Source organism: Sminthopsis crassicaudata, chromosome 1 (genome assembly GCF_048593235.1).
Source record: "Sminthopsis crassicaudata isolate SCR6 chromosome 1, ASM4859323v1, whole genome shotgun sequence".
Classification (NCBI taxonomy): Eukaryota; Metazoa; Chordata; class Mammalia; order Dasyuromorphia; family Dasyuridae; genus Sminthopsis; species Sminthopsis crassicaudata.
The window spans coordinates 149,162,848-149,173,400 of record NC_133617.1 but is presented as its reverse complement, the minus strand read 5'-3'; positions in this window follow the sequence as shown (position 1 = coordinate 149,173,400).

Genomic DNA, 10,553 nt, shown 5'->3' with positions numbered 1-10,553 from the left:
TGTTTAATATTAATACTGCTTCATTATCTATGCTACCCTTTAGCAGGATATAATGCCCTTCCTTATCTCTTTTAATTAGATCAATTTTTGTTTTTGCTTGATCTGAGATGAGGTTGGCTACCCCTGCTTTTTTGGCTTCACCTGAAGCATAGTAGATTCTGCTCTACCCTTTTACTTTTATTTTGAATGTATCACCCTGTTTCAGATGTGTTTCCTGTAAGCAAAATATAGTAGGATTCTGGCTTTTAATCCAGTCTGCTAACTGCTTCCTATTTATGAGAGAGTTTACCCCATTCACATTTATGGTTAGAATGACTAATTTATATTGCTTGCCATCCTGTTAACCCCTGCTTATGCTTTTCTCCTTTCCTTCCCACTTACCCCCCAACCCAGTATTAAACTTGTGAATACCACTTGCTTTTCACAGCCCTCCCTTTTTAGTATCCTTCCCCCACTTTAAAGTTCCTCTTCCTATTTTACCCTTTTTCTCACAATTTCTGTATTCCCTTCCCCTTAGCTTACTCCTTCCCTCTCACTTTTCGATGAAGTGGAAAAAGTTTCACCATAAATCGAATATGTCTATTGATACATACTATGTTCATCCCCCTCCTTTCTTTCTCTCAGATATAATAGGTTATCTTTGCCTCTTCATGAGATGTAGTACCACCACTTTACCCTTTTTTATGGTATAATTTCCTTTCCATTTCTAATTTCTAGGACAAATTATACATGTGTTCTTTGCATATCTTTATGGCAGAAATATAGTTCTCAAGATTTCTTTATACCTTTTTAGAAATCTCTTGAGTTCTGTATTTGAAGATCAAACATTTTGTGTAGATCTGGTTTTTTCATCAAGAATAGATGGAATTCATTTATTTCATTAAATGTCCATCTTCTTCCCTGGAAAACGATACTCATTTTTGCTGGGTAAGTTATTCTTGGATGCATACCAAGTTCCTTAGCCTTTTGGAATATCATGTTCCAGGCCCTTCGTTCTTTTAATGTGGACGCTGCTAGATCCTGGGTTATCCTTATTATGGCTCCTCCATATCCGAATTACTTTTTTTCTAGCAGCTTCCAATATTTTTTCCTTCGTTTGATGTTCTTGAACTTGGCTACTATATTTCTTGGTGTTTTGATTTTAGGGTCCCTTTCAGTAAGTGATCCATGAATTTTTTCAATGTCTATTTTACCCTCTGTTTCCAAAATGTCTGGGCAGTTTTCTTTGATAATTTCCTGGAAAATAGTGTCCAGGCTCTTTTTTTCCTCACATTTTTCAGGGAGTCTGATTATTCTCAAATTGTCTCTCCTGGATCTGTTTTCCAGGTCTGTTGTCTTTCCAATAAGGTACTTTACATTCTTTTCAATTGTTTTGTTTTTATGGTTTTGCTTGACTACTTCTTGGTTTCTCCTTGAGTCATTCATTTCTACTTGTTTGAGTCTAATTTTCAATGATGTATTTTCTTCACTCACTTTTTTAAATATCTTTTTGTAATTGTCCAATTGAGTTTTTATGTTCTATGGAATATTTTTCCATTTCTTTAATTTAATTTTTTAGAGAGCTGTTTTCTTTTTCCAGCTCACTAATTTTATTTCTCAATGATTTGATCTCTTTATCCACTGTGTCTTTAAATGCGTGGGATGACTTCTCCAGGCTCTCTTGCCAAGCTTCTCTTTCCTTTTCCCATTTCTCTTCTATCTCTCTTGTGAGAGCTTTTTTGATTTCCTCTATGAGAGTCTTATGTATTAAGGAGCAGATCATATCCTCCTTAGGGGATTCCTCTGGAGACAATCTGCTTTTAGTCTCCTCATTGTTTGAAGTCTGCTCTTTCTCCATATAGAAGCTCCATATAGAAGCCCTTTTAAATTTTTTGTTCATTTTGTTAAAGCAGGAATCGAAGAAAACAAATTGACAAGAGAAACAATTGGTCTATTATGGGGCTGGATGGTGCTACTGGGCTTTCTCTACAGAATGTGGGAGACAGCATCGAGGCTCCAGCAGGACAGTGATGGCTGCCCTGTGTCTGTGCTCTGAGGCTCTAAAAACGTGCTGAATCACTTCGGGTGGGGGGTGGGGGTGGCTGGGTCCTGAGACCTAGCTAGCTTTCAGGGGTTTTATTCTTCACCTCTGGTGTTTACACCCTCTCAGCTGCTCCTGGCTTCCTGCCAAGACGGAATATCAACACTGGAGTAAAAGTCTTTTTGCAGAAATGGAAGAGACCGCACCTCTCCCCCCTCAGGTCTGAGCTGTGTGACCTGCCTGCTGAGCTTTTGCTGCCTGCCCTCAGTCTGCACCCAGTCTGTTCGTCCCCTCCCCCAAGCAAACAGAGACCTTCTCTGGCGAATTTCAAGGATGTCTTCTATTGGTGATTATTTGTGGTTTTTTTTTTCTGATCAAGCATTAATTCTGAGGCTTGTCATGAAGTAAGTCCTGAGAGAAAACGCAGAGCTCAAGCACCTGTCTGCCTCCACACCGCCATTTTGGCCAGAGGTCGGCTATAATTATTTTAAATGAAATTTCTCTTATCATTCTTCTTACTGGATTTTTTGGGCAATAAATAAACATGCTAATGATTTATGTGTGTTTATTTAATATCCTGTAATTCTGCTAAAGTTGTTAATTATTTCAACTAGATTTTTAAGTTGATTCTCTAGGATTCTGTAAGTATAACATCTGGCATAATGGCTGTTTTTTTTTTCCCTCCTTGTCTATTATAATGTCTTTATTTTTTTTTCTCTCTTATTGCTATAGCTAGCATTTTGCATTATTGAATAATAGTGATAATAATGGGCTTCCTTGTTTCAATCTTGATTTTAGTGGAAAAGTTTCTAGCTTATCACCATGTAAATAATTTTTGCTGATTTTAAGGAAATTGCTTGTTCATTTTAAGGAAAACTCTATTTATTCTTTTGTTCTCTAGTATTTTTAATAGGTATATGAGTTATATTTTGTCAAAGACTTTTTTCTACATCTATTGAGAGAGTCACATGATTTCTGCTGATAGTGAACCAATCCATTATTCCTGGTTTAAATCTTAACTGGTTATATTGTATGATTCTTGTGACATATTTCTGTAACGTCCTAGCTCATATTTTATTTACAATTTTTACATCAATATCTATTAATGAAATTGGTCTATAGTTTTTTTTCATTGTTTTTGCTTTTCTGGTTTCAATATCGGCATGATTTTTTGCTGTAAAAGGAATTTTGTAGGAGACCTTTTACCAAATTTTTGATATAGTATTGAGATTGTCCTCTAAATGTTTAGAAGAATTCATTTGTGAATCCATCTAGCCCTGGATGTTTTCCTTAGGGTGCTCATTGATGACTTATTCAATTTCTTTTTCTAAGATAAGGCTATTTACAGTATATTCTATATCTTCGATTAATCTGGGCAATGTATATTTTTATACAATATTCATTTATTTTGCTCTAGATTACCAGATGTGTTAGCATATAATTGATAAAAATATCCTAATAATCACTATAATTTCTTCTTTATTGGTGAATTCATCCTCTTCATTTTTGGTAATGGTAATTTCTTTTTTTAAAATAAAATTTACCAATAGTTTTTTTTTTTTTTCATAAAGCCATCTTCTAGTTTTATTTATTAGTCCAATGGCTTTCTTACTTTCAGCTTTATTAATCTCTCCTTTGATTTTCAGGATTTCCAATTTGATCTTTAATTAGGAATTTTTATTTGTTCTTTTCCTAGGTTGTGTGTGTGTTGTGTGTGTGTGTGTGTGTGCAATGTGTGTGGTGTGTGCATGTGTATGCCCAATTCTTTGAGCTGTTGTTTCTCTATTTTATTTTATTTTTGCTGAGGCAGTTGAGGTTAAGCGACTTGCTCATGGTCACACAACTAGGAGGTGTCTGAGGCCAGATTTGAGCTCAGGTCCTTCTAACTTCAAGGCTGGTCCTCTAACCATTACGCTACCCAGCTGCTCCTCTTTCTCTATTTTATTGGTATAAATATTTAAGAGATGTAAATTTTCCTTGTGATTCTTTTACTGCATCCCATAAGTTTTGGTGTGTTGCCTCATTATTGTCATTCTCTGTAATTTTTGATTGTTGCTATGATTTGTTCTTTGATCTACTTATTTTTTAGAATTAGGTTATTTAGTTCCCAATTAATTCTTAATCTCCTTTTCCATTGCCCTTTATTGACTTTATTTTTTATTGTATTATGATTTGAAAAGGATACATTTAATATTTACTTTTTTTCTGCATTTGGTTGTGAGGTTTTTATGTACTTGATCAATTTTTTGTGTAGGTGACATGTACCTTTGAGAAGAAGGTATATTCTTTTCTATTACCATTCAGTTTTCTCCAGAAATTTATTATATCTAAATTTTAAAAAAATTACTCACCCTTAACTTGTTTTTGTTTATATGTGTGTATGTGTATATTATTTATATGTATATACATAGATAATTTCTGATTAATATCATCAATGAATATTTATGTAAAATATTGTTAGGAAAAGAAATAATAGCAATATATCCAAAATTATTTTTATAATCAAATTAGATTTTTAAAACTACAAATGCAATGATTAAAAAAAAGGAAATGATTAGCATATTAAATTATACTGATGATGCAAAATCACATGATTAATAGATGCAAAAAAATACATTTGCTTATATTAAAAAACAAAAGCTAAAAAGCATAGGAATGAAAAGTTCTTTCCTTGATTAGATCAAAAACATTTATTTGAAACCAAGAGCATTTAGAATGGGAATATAGTAGAAGATTTACCATTTACATCAAAAGTGAAACAAAGGTTCATAGTGGTCATTATTCTTGTTAGACATAGAAATGATAGCTATAGAATTAAGGCTTTTCCCTATCAGAAACTAAGGAAATAAGTATTATCAAAGAAGACAGACTTCATCTGTTGTTGACAACAGAAATTTTTACCTAGACTAAACTCTTCCATTCTGTACTTGAACTTGTTGGTCATCTCCCTAGAGAATGGATACTGACTACATCTCCCCTCAGAGGTAATTCTGACAGGTTTTAGTGTTGTTTCTCTAATTCTGTCATTCATGAGTCTTCATTTACTATTACTCTAATGTCAATTAAATCATTGGAATGGATTGACTAAAATAAGAGGAACCTCCCACATTGATGGCACACTCTCCCCTACCAATTTGGTTCCTGGAAAAAGCTGATTCAGACTTAAAAGTTTTTTAAACAAAATATTCCCCCAATAAATGCTATTTCTGGATCAAACATACTCAGTGAACAAGTTCTCCTATGATTTGCTATTGACTATAAGTTTGATTCATTGTTAGGCTGAACCTAATAGATTGGTTACTGACACCCTCTGCTTTTGATTTCAACCACTGGACAACTGATGATCCTTCTAACTTTCCAAAACATATAAGTACCTAAACTAGTTAATTGGCTATGAGTAGGGAGATGAAGCAGTTGGTGGTACTGTTTTCATCACTGATACCTTTATTCTCCTATTTCAGAAGCTTAAAAGCATTCTCCTTTCTTATTGAAAAGCTGCTAAGTGAAAGAGACAGAGATATACAGAGCGACAGAGAGAAAGGCGGGGTTGGAGGGATAGAGGGAGAGAAAGAGGTTTCATCTGTTATAGCTTTTTGTACTGAGTTTTGATTCAGTAGTCAATGAAAGATTTTCTATCACCACCCAGCAAACTGACAGAAGATAGAAAATTTATGTGCATATTATAAAGCAGGAATGAAAGAGCACCTTCCATTATGAATTTCAGGAACCAAAATCTCCAATCCTCCATTTGCATTGATAGTCAGTAGAGCTGTATATGACCTCTTTAATTATTCTTCTAATTGCATACACTTATTAAACCCTAGGGAACTAATGAAAAATAATTAGAGAGAAATTTTAGTAAAGAACCCATATACAAAATACAATATACACACACAAGTCAATATTTCTGAATTTTCTCTCACTGGTAGTATACTCTTTTAAAACTATCCAAAACATGTCAAAGAGTTGTTCATTAAAATATTTTAATAGCTTTATTAACAAAAACCTGGAAGAGATAGGAAAATTCCATTTAAAAGTAATGTCCAAATGTCTTATACATCTAGGAGGTAATCTACCAAGATACCCAAAAGACTTATATGATTAAATAAATAACTTACTAAAGTTTACTATGTACAAATCACTATGGTAAGCAGTGGTGATAAAAATTAAAAAGCAAGATAATCCTTGCTCTCAAACTGTATATTCCAGTAGAGGAACAACACATATAGGAGGTTTCTTCTATGAGTCACTTTGAAAGGCTCAGTTCTTCTTAGAGTGTAGCAGCAAAGTAAATAATAATATATCTTATCTGTTTCTCATATTGAACTATTTGATAATGTCAAGGATTTTGATGTCAAGAACTTTCTCTTCTGGATTTTCAGTAGTTGTAGCCATTAAATAATATAAATACAAAATTATTTTTGCAAAAATTAATGAAGACAAATAAGTTTTATTGTACCAACATAGTATAACAAAACTACTCAACTTTATCTACATGTTTAATATTATCTCAATCAAATTATCAAGAGATATTTTTTAGAATTTGTTAGGTTCTTACTAAGTGCTAATAAGATAACGAGATATCAGGTTCTTACTAAGTGCTAAGTTGGTACTTAACAATTCTCTAGTTCTGGTCTTTACTAGGAGTTTAACCCCTTTGAACTCCTGGGGAGGAGCTTGCATGCTTAGAGGATCAAGTTCATTGGTTGAAGTAATTTTTCCCAGAAGCCCTTGCATTATCCCACGCCCATTCTCTGGGAGGATAAAAGAGGGCAGCACTCGAGAGATAGAGTCTTGTCTGGACCAGACCTGAGGCACCTCTCTGGAGGGAGAGAAAGGGTCTCTACACAAGGTCAGAGTTGGTGGCAGTTAATGAAAGCAGATCTCCTCCCAGAGAGCGATTGGCAGTTTCTGGAGACAACAGCACATTACAAGAATTAGACAAAATAATAAAATTCATATTAAAAAAAATGTTAAAAACATTTAAGTCAGGGATTCTTAACTTGAGGTCTGTGGATAAATTTCTGGGAGTCTTTAAACTTCAGTGAGAAAAAAATTATATCTTGTTTTTTCCTTACCTCTAACTGAAAGTTAGCATTTCCTGCAACTATTTAAAATATTATTGAGATAAAAGTTCATAGGCTTCACCACACTATCAAAAGAGTTCATGACATTATAAAGGTGAAAAACTCTTTATATAGGAAAAATAATGGGGGTGGGGAGGAAGTATGGAAGTAGTGGGGGTTTTATGCTCCATATATTGGAGAGCATTCTACATATTTATTATACCTTTGAAGTAAATATTCATTTTAAAAAATTAATGTGTTAATGGCTAAAGGAAACAGAGGTACAGATGACCTCACCCACAATTTCATAGAATAATATTGTTATGGGCTGGAGCAATTCTCAGAAAGTCCAGACACTTCCAAATCTCCCTAAGAAGGATACCAGAGAATGCTAGACAGGTGAAATGTAACATACTTGGCTTTCAGGGAGAGGGGACCAGAGTAGTCATTGTTATAAAAGAAATAAGAATCATACATGTCAATCTAAATGGCAAAGAAGGAAATATTTACTGTTGCTAGCAAAATCAGCACATAAAAAATTGCTTCTATAGCTATGAACTGTTCCAATCACTTTGTAAAACAATTCTATAAGTCCCTTGAAATTTATACAAGTCACACTATTAGTTAATATGTACTATATCCCTGGCTCATGAATTACCACTGATGCATTTCTTTTATGCTTAGCCACCCAGAGGACTTATTAGTTCAAAGGGAATACTCAAAATATTCAAATGGATTTGTAATCTTAACAATGTGGTCATTCCCTCCACTTCCCTACCCATATATTCTTGCACTTTTTGTGTGAATCATTTTCATGTCTTAAGATAAGTTTGCCAGAAGGGGTCCAATGTATGCTGGAAGCCTTTCTTGCTTTCTCTTTTATCTTATGAAGATACAGGTTTTTGATGATTATCTTTTACTCTGGCCATTTACTTGACAAGCCAATCTTCTTTCTCAAAAATGTCCTTAATTACATCTTTAATGCTACTTTTCCTTAGTAATATCTAGTTTCAGTCAATCATTTATTAAGCACCTACTATATATACCAGGCACTGTGCTAGATGATGATATAAATACAATTAAAAAGGAAAGAGTCTCAGCTTTGTAGGAACATACAACACACAAAAGAAGTGGAAAGGGAGGGCAAGGGGGGAAGAAAATGCCCAGTCTTGATGGAGCTGATGTTGATACAAACTGCCCTACTTCTCACACCAATCATCCAATCCCTATACTGCATAGCTATCCTATACCCTCTCTGTAACTAAATAATTGTATTCCCTATCTGGAATTATTCAAGTATAGGGAGACATTTAGGTTCTTTGTTGGGCAAAAGAGAACATAAAATCCAAAAATATTATATATACTTGTATATAATAAAGGCAGGATTTTAGGCCATGAAAAAGAAGGATAATGACTATGCCTCCATTTCTGGTGTACCATAACAAAATAAAATAAAAATAATTCTAGAAGAACATCTACAGGTCAAGATGAAGTCGTTTCTTTGAAGTCTTTGGGTTTGAGCCTGAAATAGGGTCCTTTGTCTCAGACAACTATCCGACTTATCATTTTAAAAATTCCAAATTCCCCTCTAGTTTCACATATAAATAAGCCAGAATAAAAGACAAACAAAAAAACTGTCATTGCCTTTGACCTACCTACCAAACCCCAGATTCTGCCTTTTTTATGTTATATATTGACACATATCTTCTTGCTATAACTTGTCTTCTGGACTGCACAGACCTCTAACTTGTGGATAGTCACAAGGGAACGTTGAGTCTAGAGACTGGAGAGTCAGAATCAAACAGAATTTTAATTTCATAGTGAGGGAAACAGCTTGTAAGTAAAGAGGGAAGTTAGATCCATGTGCTACTCCTTTTCCTCCAGTGGAGGAAGCCCTCTTTAGTGCAGGCAAGTCTCAATATTTATGCTAATGTCTATACAGGAAATGTAGTCTTCACAATGAGAGTTAACACCAACAATGAGGATTAACAGCAACGATGTGATAGGTTTGATTCATAGTAGGTCTTTATGACCAGAACTTGTTGGACTTCAGAGAATACCAGGTGCTGGTTAAAGCAACATAATAATTATGTGAAACAATTCTGGGATTTTGCTGGGGGTGAGAACATCCAGAGGGTGGATGCAAAAGATTGTTGTGCCAAGTCTGGGGAAAAGTTTGCCTGCTGGGGCTTACCTATGGAAAACAGGTTGTCTGAGTTATCGTGCTCTTATAACGTATAAGCTTCTAGTCGTTGTACTCTAGTAAATGTGAGCTGATGTTGCTAGCATTTGGTTCTGAAGAAATGAAACCTAGGAGCCAGTAGTGGAAAGTTCAGAAATCATATATACCCTAGAACTTTTCTACCTATTACATCAGGATTTGATTAGGAATACTCCTTCCCATATCTGGCACCAATTACTTGTTCTCAACCAAGATCATATTTAGGGAATACATTTTGCCACCCAAATGCCAACTTTAAGTGTGTTCCCTTCCTATCACATCTCTTACCTATTTGGCTGGCATGAGATTTTTGCCTGGGAGAACAATCTCTCTCTGTTTATATTACCCATAATATCTGTATGTATTTTGTTTGTCTTCTTGTTTCCTGTTATACCAATAAAGCTCCTTATTATATACCATGTCCCTGAATACCAATTTTCGAGACATTCCAGATCCAGGCATTTGCTTTAACTCTAGCCACTAAAGCCAAGTAGAGCAAAATACACAAATACATAAAATTTTGAGCAGTTAACATAAACTAAGTCCCTGGGATTAAGAGGGGAGGTTATCTTTTCGTAGTGGCTAGAAATTGGAAACTGAGCAGATGCCCATCAATTGGAGAATGGTTGGGTAAATTATGGTATATGAAGGTTATGGAATATTATTGCTCTGTAAGAAATAACCAACAGGACGAATACAGAGAGGCTTGGAGAGACCTACATCAACTGATGCTGAGTGAAACGAATAGAACCAGAAGATCACTATACACTTCAACAACAATACTGTATGAGGATGTATTCTGATGGAAGTGGAAATCTTCAACATAAAGAAGATCCAACTCACTTCCAGTTGATCAATGATGGACAGAGGGAGCTACACCCAGAGAAGAAACACTGGGAAGTGAATGTAAATTGTTAGCACTACTGTCTATCTACCCAGGTTACTTATGCCTTTGGGATTCTTAACTTGCAACAAGAAAATTGCATTTACACACATATTTCTCTAGGTTATACTGTAACACATGTAAAATGTGTGGGATTGCCTGTCTTCTAGGGGAGGGAGTAGAGGAAAGGAGGGGCAAATTTGGAAAAATGAATACAAGGGATAATGTTATAAAAAAAATTACTCATGCATATGTACTGTCAAAAAATTTTTATAATTATAAAATTAATTTTAAAAAAATTAAGAGGAGAGCTTAATTTATTAAATCCTTCTACATACGGTGACATGCTGATAGAAAGGCAAA